Genomic DNA, 17,775 nt, shown 5'->3' with positions numbered 1-17,775 from the left:
GCCTTTAACCTCCTGTTTGGCCCAGATTGCAATTTCTGCGGAAGATGAACAGGAATAAGGAGAACAAATGAGAGACTAGCTGGAGGTGTCTGGACGGGCAAATTTAACTCTCATTTCCCACCAGGAAGAGGAAATAACCAAAGGCTCAGCGTGCCGTGCCGGAACCAGATTAGGGCCTGAAGACATCCTGCGGTGTTGCGGCCAGCTCACAAGAAAGCGAGTTGAAAAAAGGAGCTCAGGGACACTATAATTCACAAACCTGCAGAGTTATAAATGACAGCTATCGTCCAAAAATAGACTGAAGTAAGGCTGCCAAGAGGACTTGAAAGCAGGGCAGAATTGCAGGAAACCGATTTCAGGAGGTAGACTGGAATTGCATTGAAAGCATAGGAAAAGAGGCAGAACGTCCACAATGATGCACTTGGCCAAAAAGGGCGTATGCGTTTTTTCCTGAATATATTCAGGAAAAAACGCATACGCCCTTTTTGGCCAACCAAGCAAGCTTGCAAAGGAAATCTGCACTACAATGAAGTCTCACTTCCCCCCGGTCAAAAGGGCCATCTGAAAAAAGTGTAAAATCCAGAAAGCCAGGACAGGCCATGGAGAACTGGGAGCCTTGTTATGCTGATGGGCGGGATGTAAATTGCCAACAGACACTCGGGAGAAGTGTATGGTGTTTTTTACTGAAACATCTAAAAAACAAAGCAACAGAGCCTAGGGCACTTCCACTTATGGTCCTATAGCTTAGGGAAATTAAAATCAAAAAGACACAGCCACCCCAAAGTTTGGGACGCCTCTGTTTACAAGAACTTCATTTACAGTACAAGTTCAACATCACAGAAAGTGAAAAATGGATAAAGAAGTTGTGGTACTTACGTACAATGCAGTATCACTCAGCAATGAAATCTATGTCATCAGGCCCGTAGCAGCATAATGAGTGGATTCAGGTATGATGATTCTAAATGAAATAAGTCACACAGAAAAAGAAACATCATAAGATATCACTAATACACGGAATGTAAACTTGGCTACACAGGAACTGCATTGCAAAACAGAACAGGGTCTCAAATTTAGAAAACCAACTTATGCTTGCTTAAGGGGAAAGGTGAGTTGGGGTGCTGCATAAAACCAGAGATTGAAATGAGCACAGATAAAGTTCCTGAAGCCAAATATGGAATAGAGAAGAGCTACTCCTTGCTCAACGAAATGGACTCAACACCCCATATTAAACGCCTAAGAATGTACCTGACTAGTAAGTATCTTAAAACCTATGGATTGCTATGTCTCCAAAAGAGAATCAAGCACGTGTACAGGGGCATAAACGCAGCAGTGATAGGATTGGAGAGGTTCGGTGAGCAAATGAAGACCCTTTGAAGTCATATTGCATGGTACCCATTCCACGGGTCTCAACTCTCCAGGTTTAAGGTATTCTTCCTTCAGCTAAAACATGCATGTGGAACCCAGAGTATGATCAACCATGTGAACGGGAGACGTGTTCAAATATGTCTCAGTTTTCTTCCCCTGGTACTCGGGTGCAACATTCCAGACGCTTTACTAACACTCTCCCCACTTGGAGAGTCAGCGCCTTTAACCTCCTCTTTGGCCCAGTTTGCAATTTCTGTGGAAGATGAACAGGAATAGCGAGAACCAATGACAGACTAGCTGGAGGTGTCTGGACGGGCAAATTTAACTCTCATTTCCCACCAGGAAGAGGAATTAACCAAAGGCTCAGCGTGCCGTGCCGGAACCAGATTAGGGCCTGAAGCCATCCTGCGGTGTTGCGGCCAGCTCACAAGAAAGCGAGTTGAAGAAAGGAGCTCAGGGACACTGTAATTCACAAACCTGCAGAGTTATAAATGGCAGCTATCGTCCAAAAATATACTGAAGTAAGGCTGCCAAGAGGACTTGAAAGCGGGGCAGAAATGCAGGAAACCGATTTCAGGAGGTAGACTGGAATTGCATTGAAAGCATAGGAAAAGAGGCAGAACGTCCACAATGATGCACTTGGCCAAAAAGGGCGTATGCGTTTTTTCCTGAATACATTCAGGAAAAAACGCATACGCCCTTTTTGGCCAACCAAGCAAGCTTGCAAAGGAAATCTGCACTACAATGAAGTCTCACTTCCCCCCGGTCAAAAGGGCCATCTGAAAAAAGTGTAAAATCCAGAAAGGCAGGAAAGGCCATGGAGAACTGGGAGCCTTGTTATGCTGATGGGCGGGATGTAAATTGCCAACAGACACTCGGGAGAAGTGTATGGTGTTTCCTGAAACATCGAAAAAACAAAGCAACAGAGCCTAGGGCACTTCCACTTATGGTCCTATAGCTTAGGGAAATTAAAATCAAAAAGACACAGCCACCCCAAAGTTTGGGACGCCTCTGTTTACAAGAACCTCGTTTACCGTACAAGTTCAACATCGCAGAAAGTGAAAAATGGATAAAGAAGTTGTGGTACTTACGTACAATGCAGTATCACTCAGCAATGAAATCTATGTCATCAGGCCCGTAGCAGCATAATGAGTGGATTCAGGTACGATGATTCTAACTGAAATAAGTCACACAGAAAAAGAAACATCAAAAGATATCACTAATACACGGAATGTAACCTTGGCTACATAGGAAATGAATTCCAAAACAGAACAGGGTCTCAAATTTAGAAAACCAACTTATGCTTGCTTAAGGGGAAAGGTGAGTTGGGGTGCTGCATAAAACCAGAGATTGAAATGAGCACAGATAAAGTTCCTTAAGCCAAATATGGAACAGACAAGAGCTACTCCTTGCTCAACGAAATGGACTCAACACCCCATATTAAACGCCTAAGAATGTACCTGACTAGTAAGTATCTTAAAACCTATGGATTGCTATGTCTCCAAAAGAGAATCAAGCATGTGTAAAAGGGTCATAAACGCAGCAGTGATAGGATTGGAGAGATTCGTTGAGCAAATGAAGACCCTTTGAAGTCATATTGCATGGTACCCATTCCACGGGTCTCAACTCTCCAGGTTTAAGGTATTCTTTCTTCAGCTAAAACATGCATGTGGAACCCAGAGTATGATGAACCGTGTGATCGGGAGACGTGTTCAAATATGTCTCAGTTTTCGTCCCCTGGTACTTCGGTGCAACATTCCAGACGCTTTACTAACACTCTCCCCACTTGGAGAGTCAGTGCCTTTAACCTCCTGTTTGGCCCAGTTTGCAATTTCTGCGGAAGATGAACAGGAATAGCAAGAACCAATGAGAGGCTAGCTGGAGGTGTCTGGACGGGCAAATTTAACTCTCATTTCCCACCAGGAAGAGGAAATAACCAAAGGCTCAGCGTGCCGTACCGGAACCAGATTAGGGCCTGAAGCCATCCTGCGGTGTTGCGGCCAGCTCAAAAGAAAGCGAGTTGAAGAAAGGAGCTCAGGGGCACTGTAATTCACAAACCTGCAGAGTTATAAATGACAGCTATCGTCCAAAAATAGACTGAAGTAAGGCTGCCAAGAGGACTTGAAAGCGGGGCAGAATTGCAGGAAACCGATTTCAGGAGGTAGACTGGAATTGCATTGAAAGCATAGGAAAAGAGGCAGAACGTCCACAATGATGCACTTGGCCAAAAAGGGCGTATGCGTGTTTTCCTGAATATATTCAGGAAAAAACGCATACGCCCTTTTTGGCCAACCAAGCAAGCTTGCAAAGGAAATCTGCACTACAATGAAGTCTCACTTCCCCCCGGTCAAAAGGGCCATCTGAAGAAAGTGTAAAATCCAGAAAAGCAGGACAGGCCATGGAGAACTGGGAGCCTTGTTATGCTGATGGGCGGGATGTAAATTGCCAACAGACACTCTGGAGAAGTGTATGGTGTTTCCTGAAACATCTAAAAAACAAAGCAACAGAGCCTAGGGCACTTCCACTTATGGTCCTATAGCTTAAGGAAATTTAAATCAAAAAGACACAGGCACCCCAAAGTTTGGGACGCCTCTGTTTACAAGAACCTCGTTTACCGTAAAAATTCAATATCACAGAAAGTGAAAAATGGATAAAGAACTTGTGGTACTTACGTACAATGCAGTATCACTCAGCAATGAAATCTATGTCATCAGGCCCGTAGCAGCACAATGAGTGGATTCAGGTACGATGATTCTAACTGAAATAAGTCACACAGAAAAAGAAACATCATAAGATATCACTAATACACGGAATGTAAACTTGGCTACACAGGAACTGAATTCGAAAACAGAACAGGGTCTCAAATTTAGAAAACCAACTTATGCTTGCTTAAGGGGAAAGGTGAGTTGGGGTGCTGCATAAAACCAGAGATTGAAATGAGCACAGATAAAGTTCCTTAAGCCAAATATGGAATAGAGAAGAGCTACTCCTTGCTCTATGAAATGGACTCAACACCCCATATTAAACGCCTAAGAATGTACCTGACTAGTAAGTATCTTAAAACCTATGGATTGCTATGTCTCCAAAAGAGAATCAAGCATGTGTACAGGGGCATAAACGCAGCAGTGATAGGATTGGAGAGGTTCGGTGAGCAAATGAAGACCCTTTGAAGTCATATTGCATGGTACCCATTCCACGGGTTTCAACTACCCAGGTTTTAGGTATTCTTCCTTCAGCTAAAACATGCATGTGGAACCCAGAGTATGATCAACCATGTGATCGGGAGACGTGTTCAAATATGTCTCAGTTTTCGTACCCTGGTACTCGGGTGCAACATTCCAGACGCTTTACTAACACTCTCCCGACTTGGAGAGTCAGTCCCTTTAACCTCCTGTTTGGCCCAGTTTGCAATTTCTGCGGAAGATGAACAGGAATAGCGAGAACCAATGAGAGGCTAGCTGGAGGTGTCTGGACGGGCAAATTTAACTCTCATTTCCCACCAGGAAGAGGAATTAACCAAAGGCTCAGCGTGCCATGCCGGAACCAGATTAGGGCCTGAAGCCATCCTGCGGTGTTGCGGCCAGGTCACAAGAAAGCGAGTTGAAGAAAGGAGCTCAGGGGCACTGTAATTCACAAACCTGCAGAGTTATAAATGACAGCTATCGTCCAAAAATATACTGAAGTAAGGCTGCCAAGAGGACTTGAAAGCGGGGCAGAATTGCAGGAAACCGATTTCAGGAGGTAGACTGGAATTGCATTGAAAGCATAGGAAAAGAGGCAGAACGTCCACAATGATGCACTTGGCCAAAAAGGGCGTATGCGTTTTTTCCTGAATATATTCAGGAAAAAATGCATACGCCCTTTTTGGCCAACCAAGCAAGCTTGCAAAGGAAATCTGCACTACAATGAAGTCTCTCTTCCCCCCGGTCAAAAGGGCCATCTGAAAAAAGTGTAAAATCCAGAAAGGCAGGACAGGCCATGGAGAACTGGGAGCCTTGTTATGCTGATGGGCGGGATGTAAATTGCCAACAACCACTCGGGAGAAGTGTATGGTGTTTCCTGAAACATCTAAAAAACAAAGCAACAGAACCTAGGGCACTTCCACTTATGGTCCTATAGCTTAGGGAAATTAAAATCAAAAAGACACAGCCACCCCAAAGTTTGGAACGGCTCTGTTTACAAGAACCTCGTTTACAGTACAAGTTCAACATCGCAGAAAGTGAAAAATGGATAAAGAAGTTGTGGTATTTACTTACAAAGCAATATCACTCAGCAATGAAATCTGTGTCATCAGGCCCTTAGCAGCACAATGAGTGGATTCAGGTATGATGATTCTAACTGAAATAAGTCACACAGAAAAAGAAACATCATAAGATATCAGTAATACATGGAATGTAAACTTGGCTACACAGGAACTGAATTACAAAACAGAACAGGGTCTCAAATTTAGAAAACCAACTTATGCTTGCTTAAGGGTAAAGGTGAGTTGGGGTGCTGCATAAAACCAGAGATTGAAATGAGCACAGATAAAGTTCCTTAAGCCAAATATGGAATAGACAAGAGCTACTCCTTGCTCAACGAAATGGACTCAACACCGCATATTAAACGCCTAAGAATGTACCTGACTAGTAAGTATGTTAAAACCTATGGATTGCTATGTCTCCGAAAGAGAATCAAGCATGTGTACAGGGGCATAAACGCAGCAGTGATAGGATTGGAGAGGTTCGGTGAGCAAATGAAGACCCTTTGAAGTCATATTGCATGGTACCCATTCCACGGGTTTCAACTACCCAGGTTTTAGGTATTCTTCCTTCAGCTAAAACATGCATGTGGAACCCAGAGTACGATGAACCATGTGATCGGGAGACGTGTTCAAATATGTCTCAGTTTTCGTAACCTGGTACTCGGGTGCAACATTCCAGACGCTTTACTAACACTCTCCCGACTTGGAGAGTCAGTGCCTTTAACCTCCTGTTTGGCCCAGTTTGCAATTTCTGCGGAAGATGAACAGGAATAGCGAGAACCAATGAGAGACTAGCTGGAGGTGTCTGGACGGGCAAATTTAACTCTCATTTCCCACCAGGAAGAGGAATTAACCAAAGTTTCAGCGTGCCGTGCCGGAACGAGATTTGGGCCTGAAGCCATCCTGTGGTGTTGCGGCCAGGTCACAAGAAAGCGAGTTGAAGAAAGGAGCTCAGGGGCACTGTAATTCACAAACCTGCAGAGTTATAAATGACAGCTATCGTCCAAAAATAGACTGAAGTAAGGCTGCCAAGAGGACTTGAAAGCGGGGCAGAATTGCAGGATACCGATTTCAGGAGGTAGACTGGAATTGCATTGAAAGCATAGGAAAAGAGGCAGAACGTCCACAATGATGCACTTGGCCAAAAAGGGCGTATGCGTTTTTTCCTGAATATATTCAGGAAAAAACGCATACGCCCTTTTTGGCCAACCAAGCAATCTTGCAAAGGAAATCTGCACTACAATGAAGTCTCACTTCCCCCCGGTCAAAAGGGCCATCTGAGAAAAGTGTAAAATCCAGAAAGGCAGGACAGGCCATGGAGAACTGGGAGCCTTGTTATGCTGATGGGCGGGATGTAAATTGCCAACAGACACTCCGGAGAAGTGTATGGTGTTTCCTGAAACATCTAAAAAACAAAGCAACAGAGCCTAGGGCACTTCCACTTATGGTCCTATAGCTTTGGGAAATTAAAATCAAAAAGACACAGCCACCCCAAAGTTTGGAACGGCTCTGTTTACAAGAACCTCGTTTACAGTACAAGTTCAACATCGCAGAAAGTGAAAAATGGATAAAGAAGTTGTGGTATTTACTTACAAAGCAATATCACTCAGCAATGAAATCTGTGTCATCAGGCCCTTAGCAGCACAATGAGTGGATTCAGGTATGATGATTCTAACTGAAATAAGTCACACAGAAAAAGAAACATCATAAGATATCAGTAATACACGAATGTAAACTTGGCTACACAGGAACTGAATTACAGAACAGAAATAGGGTCTCAAATTTAGAAAACCAACTTATTCTTGCTTAAGGGTAAAGGTGAGTTGGGGTGCTGCATAAAACCAGAGATTGAAATGAGCACAGATAAAGTTCCTTAAGCCAAATATGGAATAGACAAGAGCTACTCCTTGCTCAACGAAATGGACTCAACACCGCATATTAAACGCCTAAGAATGTACCTGACTAGTAAGTATGTTAAAACCTATGGATTGCTATGTCTCCGAAAGAGAATCAAGCATGTGTACAGGGGCATAAACGCAGCAGTGATAGGATTGGAGAGGTTCGGTGAGCAAATGAAGACCCTTTGAAGTCATATTGCATGGTACCCATTCCACGGGTTTCAACTACCCAGGTTTTAGGTATTCTTCCTTCAGCTAAAACATGCATGTGGAACCCAGAGTATGATGAACCATGTGATCGGGAGACGTGTTCAAATATGTCTCAGTTTTCGTACCCTGGTACTCGGGTGCAACATTCCAGACGCTTTACTAACACTCTCCCGACTTGGAGAGTCAGTGCCTTTAACCTCCTGTTTGGCCCAGTTTGCAATTTCTGCGGAAGATGAACAGGAATAGCGAGAACCAATGAGAGACTAGCTGGAGGTGTCTGGACGGGCAAATTTAACTCTCATTTCCCACCAGGAAGAGGAATTAACCAATGTTTCAGCGTGCCGTGCCGGAACGAGATTTGGGCCTGAAGCCATCCTGTGGTGTTGCGGCCAGGTCACAAGAAAGCGAGTTGAAGAAAGGAGCTCAGGGGCACTGTAATTCACAAACCTGCAGAGTTATAAATGACAGCTATCGTCCAAAAATAGACTGAAGTAAGGCTGCCAAGAGGACTTGAAAGCGGGGCAGAATTGCAGGATACCGATTTCAGGAGGTAGACTGGAATTGCATTGAAAGCATAGGAAAAGAGGCAGAACGTCCACAATGATGCACTTGGCCAAAAAGGGCGTATGCGTTTTTTCCTGAATATATTCAGGAAAAAACGCATACGCCCTTTTTGGCCAACCAAGCTATCTTGCAAAGGAAATCTGCACTACAATGAAGTCTCACTTCCCCCCGGTCAAAAGGGCCATCTGAAAAAAGTGTAAAATCCAGAAAGGCAGGACAGGCCATGGAGAACTGGGAGCCTTGTTATGCTGATGGGCGGGATGTAAATTGCCAACAGACACTCGGGAGAAGTGTATGGTGTTTCCTGAAACATCTAAAAAACAAAGCAACAGAGCCTAGGGCACTTCCACTTATGGTCCTATAGCTTAGGGAATTTAAAATCAAAAAGACACAGCCACCCCAAAGTTTGGAACGGCTCTGTTTACAAGAACCTCGTTTACAGTACAAGTTCAACATCGCAGAAAGTGAAAAATGGATAAAGAAGTTGTGGTATTTACTTACAAAGCAATATCACTCAGCATGAAATCTGTGTCATCAGGCCCTTAGCAGCACAATGAGTGGATTCAGGTATGATGATTCTAACTGAAATAAGTCACACAGAAAAAGAAACATCATAAGATATCAGTAATACACGAATGTAAACTTGGCTACACAGGAACTGAATTACAGAACAGAACAGGGTCTCAAATTTAGAAAACCAACTTATTCTTGCTTAAGGGTAAAGGTGAGTTGGGGTGCTGCATAAAACCAGAGATTGAAATGAGCACAGATAAAGTTCCTTAAGCCAAATATGGAATAGACAAGAGGTACTCCTTGCTCAACGAAATGGACTCAACACCGCATATTAAACGCCTAAGAATGTACCTGACTAGTAAGTATCTTAAAACCTATGGATTGCTATGTCTCCGAAAGAAAATCAAGCATGTGTACAGGGGCATAAACGCAGCAGTGATAGGATTGGAGAGGTTCGGTGAGCAAATGAAGACCCTTTGAAGTCATATTGCATGGTACCCATTCCATGGGTTTCAAGTACCCAGGTTTAAGGTATTCTTCCTTCAGCTAAAACATGCATGTGGAACCTAGAGTATGATCAACCATGTGATCGGGAGACGTGTTCAAATATGTCTCAGTTTTCGTACCCTGGTACTCAGGTGCAATATTCCAGACGCTTTACTAACACTCTCCCGACTTGGAGAGTCAGTCCCTTTAACCTCCTGTTTGGCCCAGTTTGCAATTTCTGCGGAAGATGAACAGGAATAGCGAGAACCAATGAGAGACTAGCTGGAGGTGTCTGGACGGGCAAATTTAACTCTCATTTCCCACCAGGAAGAGGAATTAACCAAAGGCTCAGCGTGCCGTGCCGGAACCAGATTAGGGCCTGAAGCCATCCTGCGGTGTTGCGGCCAGCTCACAAGAAAGCGAGTTGAAGAAAGGAGCTCAGGGGCACTGTAATTCACAAACCTGCAGAGTTATAAATGACAGCTATCGTCCAAAAATAGACTGAAGTAAGGCTGCCAAGAGGACTTGAAAGCGGGGCAGAATTGCAGGAAACCGAATTCAGGAGGTAGACTGGAATTGCATTGAAAGCATAGGAAAAGAGGCAGAACGTCCACAATGATGCACTTGGCCAAAAAGGGCGTATGCGTTTTTTCCTGAATATATTCAGGAAAAAACGCATACGCCCTTTTTGGCCAACCAAGCAAGCTTGCAAAGGAAATCTGCACTACAATGAAGTCTCACTTCCCCCCGGTCAAAAGGGCCATCTGAAAAAAGTGTAAAATCCAGAAAGGCAGGACAGGCCATGGAGAACTGGGAGCCTTGTTATGCTGATGGGCGGGATGTAAATTGCCAACAACCACTCCGGAGAAGTGTATGGTGTTTCCTGAAACATCTAAAAAACAAAGCAACAGAGCCTAGGGCACTTCCACTTATGGTCCTATAGCTTAGGGAAATTAAAATCAAAAAGACACAGCCACACCAAAGTTTGGGAAGCCTCTGTTTACAAGAACCTCGTTTACAGTACAAGTTCAACATCGCAGAAAGTGAAAAATGGATAAAGAAGTTGTGGTATTTACTTACAAAGCAATATCACTCAGCAATGAAATCTATGTCATCAGGCCCTTAGCATCACAATGAGTGGATTCAGGTATGATGATTCTAACTGAAATAAGTCACACAGAAAAAGAAACATCATAAGATATCACTAATAAACGGAATGTAATCTTGGCTACACAGGAACTGAATTACAGAACAGAACAGGGTCTCACATTTAGCAAACCAACTTATGCTTGCTTAAGGGTAAAGGTGAGTTGGGGTGCTGCATAAAACCAGAGACTGAAATGAGCACAGATAAAGTTCCTTAAGTCAAATATGGAATAGACAAGAGCTACTCCTTGCTCAACGAAATGGACTCAACACCGCATATTAAACGCCTAAGAATGTACCTGACTAGTAAGTATCGTAAAACCTATGGAATGCCATGTCTCCGAAAGAGAATCAAGCATGTCTACAGGGGCATAAACGCAGCAGTGATAGGATTGGAGAGGTTCGGTGAGCAAATGAAGACCCTTTGAAGTCATATTGCATGGTACCCATTACACGGGTCTCAACTCTCCCGGTTTAAGGTATTCTTCCTTCAGCTAAAACATGCATGTGGAACCCAATTATGATCAACAATGTGAACGGAAGACGTGTTCAAATATGTCTCAGTTTTCCTCCCCTGGTACTCGGGTGCAACATTCCAGACGCTTTACTAACACTCTCCCGACTTGGAGAGTCAGTCCCTTTAACCTCCTGTTTGGCCCAGTTTGCAATTTCTGCGGAAGATGAACAGGAATAGCGAGAACCAATGAGAGGCTAGCTGGAGGTGTCTGGACGGGCAAATTTAACTCTCATTTCCCACCAGGAAGAGGAATTAACCGAAGGCTCAGTGTGCCGTGCCGGAACCAGATTAGGGCCTGAAGCCATCCTGCGGTGTTGCGGCCAGCTCAAAAGAAAGCGAGTTGAAGAAAGGAGCTCAGGGGCACTGTAATTCACAAACCTGCAGAGTTATAAATGACAGCTATCGTCCAAAAATAGACTGAAGTAAGGCTGCCAAGAGGACTTGAAAGCGGGGCAGAATTGCAGGAAACCGATTTCAGGAGCTAGACTGGAATTGCATTGAAAGCATAGGAAAAGAGGCAGAACGTCCACAATGATGCACTTGGCCAAAAAGGGCGTATGCGTTTTTTCCTGAATATATTCAGGAAAAAACGCATACGCCCTTTTAGGCCAACCAAGCAAGCTTGCAAAGGAAATCTGCACTACAATGAAGTCTCACTTCCCCCCGGTCAAAAGGGCCATCTGAAGAAAGTGTAAAATCCAGAAAGGCAGGACAGGCCATGGAGAACTGGGAGCCTTGTTATGCTGATGGGCGGGATGTAAATTGCCAACAACCACACGGGAGAAGTGTATGGTGTTTCCTGAAACATCTAAAAAACAAAGCAACAGAACCTAGGGCACTTCCACTTATGGTCCTATAGCTTAGGGAAATTAAAATCAAAAAGACACAGCCACCCCAAAGTTTGGGACGCCTCTGTTTACAAGAACCTCGTTTACCGTACAAGTTCAACATCGCAGAAAGTGAAAAATGGATAAAGAAGTTGTGGTACTTACGTACAATGCAGTATCACTCAGCAATGAAATCTATGTTATCAGGCCCTTAGCAGCACAATGAGTGGATTCAGGTATGATGATTCTAACTGAAATAAGTCACACAGAATAAGAAACATCAAAAAATATCACTAATACATGGAATTTAATCTTGGGTACAGAGGAACTGAATTACAAAACAGAACAGGGTCTCAAATTTAGAAAACCAACTTATGCTTGCTTAAGTGGAAAGGTGAGTTGGGGTGCTGCATAAAACCAGAGATTGAAATGAGCACAGATAAAGTTCCTTAAGCCAAATATGGAATAGACAAGAGCTACTCCTTGCTCAACGAAATGGACTCAACACCCCATATTAAACGCCTAAGAATGTACCTGACTAGTAAGTATCTTAAAACCTATGGATTGCTATGTCTCCAAAAGAGAATCAAGCACGTGTACAGGGGCATAAACGCAGCAGTGATAGGATTGGAGAGGTTCGGTGAGCAAATGAAGACCCTTTGAAGTCATATTGCATGGTACCCATTCCACGGGTCTCAACTCTCCAGGTTTAAGGTATTCTTCCTTCAGCTAAAACATGCATGTGGAACCCAGAGTATGATCAACCATGTGAACGGGAGACGTGTTCAAATATGTCTCAGTTTTCTTCCCCTGGTACTCGGGAACAACATTCCAGACGCTTTACTAACACTCTCCCCACTTGGAGAGTCAGCGCCTTTAACCTCCTCTTTGGCCCAGTTTGCAATTTCTGTGGAAGATGAACAGGAATAGCGAGAACCAATGACAGACTAGCTGGAGGTGTCTGGACGGGCAAATTTAACTCTCATTTCCCACCAGGAAGAGGAATTAACCAAAGGCTCAGCGTGCCGTGCCGGAACCAGATTAGGGCCTGAAGCCATCCTGCGGTGTTGCGGCCAGCTCACAAGAAAGCGAGTTGAAGAAAGGAGCTCAGGGGCACTGTAATTCACAAACCTGCAGAGTTATAAATGGCAGCTATCGTCCAAAAATAAACTGAAGTAAGGCTGCCAAGAGGACTTGAAAGCGGGGCAGAATTGCAGGAAACCGATTTCAGGAGGTAGACTGGAATTGCATTGAAAGCATAGGAAAAGAGGCAGAACGTCCACAATGATGCACTTGGCCAAAAAGGGCGTATGCGTTTTTTCCTGAATACATTCAGGAAAAAACGCATACGCCCTTTTTGGCCAACCAAGCAAGCTTGCAAAGGAAATCTGCACTACAATGAAGTCTCACTTCCCCCCGGTCAAAAGGGCCATCTGAAAAAAGTGTAAAATCCAGAAAGGCAGGAAAGGCCATGGAGAACTGGGAGCCTTGTTATGCTGATGGGCGGGATGTAAATTGCCAACAACCACTCGGGAGAAGTGTATGGTGTTTCCTGAAACATCTAAAAAACAAAGCAACAGAGCCTAGGGCACTTCCACTTATGGTCCTATAGCTTAGGGAAATTAAAATCAAAAAGACACAGCCACCCCAAAGTTTGGGACGCCTCTGTTTACAAGAACCTCGTTTACCGTAAAAGTTCAACATCGCAGAAAGTGAAAAATGGATAAAGAATTTGTGGTACTTACGTACAATGCAGTATCACTCAGCAATGAAATCTATGTCATCAGGCCCGTAGCAGCATAATGAGTGGATTCAGGTACGATGATTCTAACTGAAATAAGTCACACAGAAAAAGAAACATCAAAAGATATCACTAATACACGGAATGTAACCTTGGCTACATAGGAAATGAATTCCAAAACAGAACAGGGTCTCAAATTTAGAAAACCAACTTATGCTTGCTTAAGTGGAAAGGTGAGTTGGGGTGCTGCATAAAACCAGAGATTGAAATGAGCACAGATAAAGTTCCTTAAGCCAAATATGGAACAGACAAGAGCTACTCCTTGCTCAACGAAATGGACTCAACACCCCATATTAAACGCCTAAGAATGTACCTGACTAGTAAGTATCTTAAAACCTATGGATTGCTATGTCTCCAAAAGAGAATCAAGCATGTGTAAAAGGGTCATAAACGCAGCAGTGATAGGATTGGAGAGATTCGTTGAGCAAATGAAGACCCTTTGAAGTCATATTGCATGGTACCCATTACACGGGTCTAAACTCTCCAGGTTTAAGGTATTCTTTCTTCAGCTAAAACATGCATGTGGAACCCAGAGTATGATGAACCGTGTGATCGGGAGACGTGTTCAAATATGTCTCAGTTTTCGTCCCCTGGTACTTCGGTGCAACATTCCAGATGCTTTACTAACACTCTCCCCACTTGGAGAGTCAGTGCCTTTAACCTCCTGTTTGGCCCAGTTTGCAATTTCTGCGGAAGATGAACAGGAATAGCGAGAACCAATGAGAGGCTAGCTGGAGGTGTCTGGACGGGCAAATTTAACTCTCATTTCCCACCAGGAAGAGGAAATAACCAAAGGCTCAGCGTGCCGTACCGGAACCAGATTAGGGCCTGAAGCCATCCTGCGGTGTTGCGGCCAGGTCACAAGAAAGCGAGTTGAAGAAAGGAGCTCAGGGGCACTGTAATTCACAAACCTGCAGAGTTATAAATGACAGCTATCGTCCAAAAATAGACTGAAGTAAGGCTGCCAAGAGGACTTGAAAGCGGGGCAGAATTGCAGGAAACCGATTTCAGGAGGTAGACTGGAATTGCATTGAAAGCATAGGAAAAGAGGCAGAACGTCCACAATGATGCACTTGGCCAAAAAGGGCATATGCGTTTTTTCCTGAATATATTCAGGAAAAAACGCATACGCCCTTTTTGGCCAACCAAGCAAGCTTGCAAAGGAAATCTGCACTACAATGAAGTCTCACTTCCCCCCGGTCAAAAGGGCCATCTGAAGAAAGTGTAAAATCCAGAAAAGCAGGACAGGCCATGGAGAACTGGGAGCCTTGTTATGCTGATGGGCGGGATGTAAATTGCCAACAGACACTCTGGAGAAGTGTATGGTGTTTCCTGAAACATCTAAAAAACAAAGCAACAGAGCCTAGGGCACTTCAACTTACGGTCCTATAGCTTAAGGAAATTAAAATCAAAAAGACACAGGCACCCCAAAGTTTGGGACGCCTCTGTTTACAAGAACCTCGTTTACCGTACAAATTCAATATCACAGAAAGTGAAAAATGGATAAAGAACTTGTGGTACTTACGTACAATGCAGTATCACTCAGCAATGAAATCTATGTCATCAGGCCCGTAGCAGCACAATGAGTGGATTCAGGTACGTTGATTCTAACTGAAATAAGTCACACAAAAAGAAACATCATAAGATATCACTAATACACGGAATGTAAACTTGGCTACAGAGGAACTGAATTCCAAAACAGAACAGGGTCTCAAATTTAGAAAACCAACTTATGCTTGCTTAAGGGGAAAGGTGAGTTGGGGTGCTGCATAAAACCAGAGATTGAAATGAGCACAGATAAAGTTCCTTAAGCCAAATATGGAATAGACAAGAGCTACTCCTTGCTCAACGAAATGGACTCAACACCCCATATTAAACGCCTAAGAATGTACCTGACTAGTAAGTATCTTAAAACCTATGGATTGCTATGTCTCTAAAAGAGAATCAAGCATGTGTACAGGGGCATAAACGCAGCAGTGATAGGATTGGAGAGGTTCGGTGAGCAAATGAAGACCCTTTGAAGTCATATTGCATGGTACCCATTCCACGGGTTTCAAGTACCCAGGTTTTAGGTATTCTTCCTTCAGCTAAAACATGCATGTGGAACCCAGAGTATGATCAACCATGTGATCGGGAGACGTGTTCAAATATGTCTCAGTTTTCGTACCCTGGAACTCGGGTGCAACATTCCAGACGCTTTACTAACACTCTCCCGACTTGGAGAGTCAGTCCCTTTAACCTCCTGTTTGGCCCAGTTTGCAATTTCTGCGGAAGATGAACAGGAATAGCGAGAACCAATGAGAGGCTAGCTGGAGGTGTCTGGACGGGCAAATTTAACTCTCATTTCCCACCAGGAAGAGGAATTAACCAAAGGCTCAGCGTGCCATGCCGGAACCAGATTAGGGCCTGAAGCCATCCTGCGGTGTTGCGGCCAGGTCACAAGAAAGCGAGTTGAAGAAAGGAGCTCAGGGGCACTGTAATTCACAAACCTGCAGAGTTATAAATGACAGCTATCGTCCAAAAATATACTGAAGTAAGGCTGCCAAGAGGACTTGAAAGCGGGGCAGAATTGCAGGAAACCGATTTCAGGAGGTAGACTGGAATTGCATTGAAAGCATAGGAAAAGAGGCAGAACGTCCACAATGATGCACTTGGCCAAAAAGGGCGTATGCGTTTTTTCCTGAATATATTCAGGAAAAAACGCATACGCCCTTTTTGGCCAACCAAGCAAGCTTGCAAAGGAAATCTGCACTACAATGAAGTCTCACTTCCCCCCGGTCAAAAGGGCGATCTGAAAAAAGTGTAAAATCCAGAAAGGCAGGACAGGCCATGGAGAACTGGGAGCCTTGTTATGCTGATGGGCGGGATGTAAATTGCCAACAACCACTCCGGAGAAGTGTATGGTGTTTCCCGAAACATCTAAAAAACAAAGCAACAGAACCTAGGGCACTTCCACTTATGGTCCTATAGCTTAGGGAAATTAAAATCAAAAAGACACAGCCACCCCAAAGTTTGGAACGGCTCTGTTTACAGGAACCTCGTTTACAGTACAAGTTCAACATCGCAGAAAGTGAAAAATGGATAAAGAAGTTGTGGTATTTACTTACAAAGCAATATCACTCAGCAATGAAATCTGTGTCATCAGGCCCTTAGCAGCACAATTAGTGGATTCAGGTATGATGATTCTAACTGAAATAAGTCACACAGAAAAAGAAACATCATAAGATATCAGTAATACACGAATGTAAACTTGGCTACACAGGAACTGAATTACAGAACAGAACAGGGTCTCAAATTTAGAAAACCAACTTATTCTTGCTTAAGGGTAAAGGTGAGTTGGGGTGCTGCATAAAACCAGAGATTGAAATGAGCACAGATAAAGTTCCTTAAGCCAAATATGGAATAGACAAGAGCTACACCTTGCTCAACGAAATGGACTCAACACCGCATATTAAACGCCTAAGAATGTACCTGACTAGTAAGTATCTTCAAACCTATGGATTGCTATGTCTCCGAAAGAGAATCAAGCATGTGTACAGGGGCATAAACGCAGCAGTGATAGGATTGGAGAGGTTCGGTGAGCAAATGAAGACCCTTTGAAGTCATATTGCATGGTACCCATTCCACGGGTTTCAAGTACCCAGGTTTAAGGTATTCTTCCTTCAGCTAAAACATGCATGTGGAACCTAGAGTATGATCAACCATGTGATCGGGAGACGTGTTCAAATATGTCTCAGTTTTCGTACCCTGGTACTCAGGTGCAATATTCCAGACGCTTTACTAACACTCTCCCGACTTGGAGAGTCAGTCCCTTTAACCTCCTGTTTGGCCCAGTTTGCAATTTCTGCGGAAGATGAACAGGAATAGCGAGAACCAATGAGAGACTAGCTGGAGGTGTCTGGACGGGCAAATTTAACTCTCATTTCCCACCAGGAAGAGGAATTAACCAAAGGCTCAGCGTGCCATGCCGGAACCAGATCAGGGCCTGAAGCCATCCTGCGGTGTTGCGGCCAGCTCACAAGAAAGCGAGTTGAAGAAAGGAGCTCAGGGGCACTGTAATTCACAAACCTGCAGAGTTATAAATGACAGCTATCGTCCAAAAATAGACTGAAGTAAGGCTGCCAAGAGGACTTGAAAGCGGGGCAGAATTGCAGGAAACCGATTTCAGGAGGTAGACTGGAATTGCATTGAAAGCATAGGAAAAG

General features: G+C 43.9%; 1 long non-coding RNA gene across 47 annotated transcripts in view; it reads right to left on the bottom strand.

Moving 5' to 3' along the window:
• The window catches only part of LOC307181221, a 2,056,127-nt gene that overhangs the window by 285,151 nt on the left and 1,753,201 nt on the right, over positions 1 to 17,775 (bottom strand). For 45 of the 47 annotated variants that reach the window (XR_013826124.1, XR_013826125.1, XR_013826150.1 and 42 more), the window contains one exon: positions 877 to 958. The exons of the other annotated variants lie outside the window; for them this stretch is intronic. This is a non-coding gene — a long non-coding RNA (uncharacterized lncRNA). The remainder of the gene's footprint in view (positions 1 to 876; positions 959 to 17,775) is intronic. 47 annotated transcript variants of the gene reach the window in all.

Source organism: Stenella coeruleoalba, assembly GCF_951394435.1.
Source record: "Stenella coeruleoalba genome assembly, contig: scaffold_47, whole genome shotgun sequence".
NCBI lineage: Eukaryota > Metazoa > Chordata > Mammalia > Artiodactyla > Delphinidae > Stenella > Stenella coeruleoalba.
This window is presented reverse-complemented; position numbering and strand designations above follow the sequence as displayed.